The 1,047-nt window shown below is 42.8% G+C and overlaps 1 protein-coding gene across 3 annotated transcripts in view; it reads left to right on the forward strand.

Moving 5' to 3' along the window:
• Positions 1-357: 357 nt before the first annotated feature.
• The window catches only part of LOC124685050, a 2,823-nt gene continuing 2,133 nt past the window's right edge, over positions 358-1,047 (forward strand). For 2 of the 3 annotated variants that reach the window (XM_047219335.1, XM_047219337.1), the window contains exon 1: positions 358-551. The gene's annotated coding sequence lies outside the window, so the exon portion shown is untranslated. The remainder of the gene's footprint in view (positions 552-1,047) is intronic. The other variant, XM_047219336.1, reaches the window with a different exon arrangement.

Here is a 1,047-nt window from a genome sequence, read left to right on the forward strand (position 1 = left end):
TACTACCTCCGTTTCAAGTAATAAGGCGCACGCGTATTCCAAGACGAACTTTGACCATAAAAGTTGAACAATAAAATCTTGATTATATTATATGTAATTAGTATGGTTGGATTCGTATTGAAAAATACTTTCTAATGATATTAATTTCATTCAAAAAATATTTATATATTTAAAGTAATTCTTGGTCAAACAAAAAACACGTAAAACGAGAACGCCTTATTCCTTGAAACGGAGGTAGTATAGTTTAGAACGATGTTGGAGATGCCCTAAAGACGGGCCTTGCTTCGCGGGCCGGCCTCTCTTCTTCCTCACTTCACACACGGAACGGCAGCACTGGGAGAGGGCACAACCCACATCTTCTCCATGGCATCTCCTCTTCCCCTCCCCCTCCCCACCCACGCCCAGGTCGCAGGCACCTAGCTCCTCGCCGACCTGAGCCTCCCCCGCCGCCGGAGACCATCCCCTTCCGCTCTTCCGCCGGCCGACTCGGTTCCGTTCCCCCTCCTCCCCTCTCGCCGACCAGGCCACTAGGAGGAACACAAGAGTAAGCCGTAAGCCCTTGCTCCTCTATCTGCTTATCATTTCTCGTTAGTTTTTACTTCGTTGGGCGGATTGATAACCAACACTATTTATTTTAGTACATCTGTATCATCTGTGCTTGGTTATCCAGTTTTTACATGCTGGGAACTGCAAATTGTGTAGGAATATTTGGCTCTGCCTCCTCGTTTCACCTTGTTCAAAGAAAAAAAATTGGAACTTCTTTTGCAGACGGCAGATACCTAACCAAATTGTTTCTTGTGGTGGATCTTCGTGTGGTACAAATGTATAGTTTGTGATGCACAACTATTACTGATTTAGGATACCTATTACTGATTTAAGCTTGGTAATGGAGTTAATTATTATCTGATGTACAAGAAAGATATACAGTAATACACTTTACACTATGATCTGATGGGCGGGCCTGTACTTGAATAAGATGTCATTTTTCTTATACATTTTACTTAACTGAATGCCTTCAGCCCTTTTCATCTAAATTATAATGGAACC

The sequence above is a fragment of the Lolium rigidum genome, chromosome 1 (assembly GCF_022539505.1).
Source record: "Lolium rigidum isolate FL_2022 chromosome 1, APGP_CSIRO_Lrig_0.1, whole genome shotgun sequence".
NCBI lineage: Eukaryota > Viridiplantae > Streptophyta > Magnoliopsida > Poales > Poaceae > Lolium > Lolium rigidum.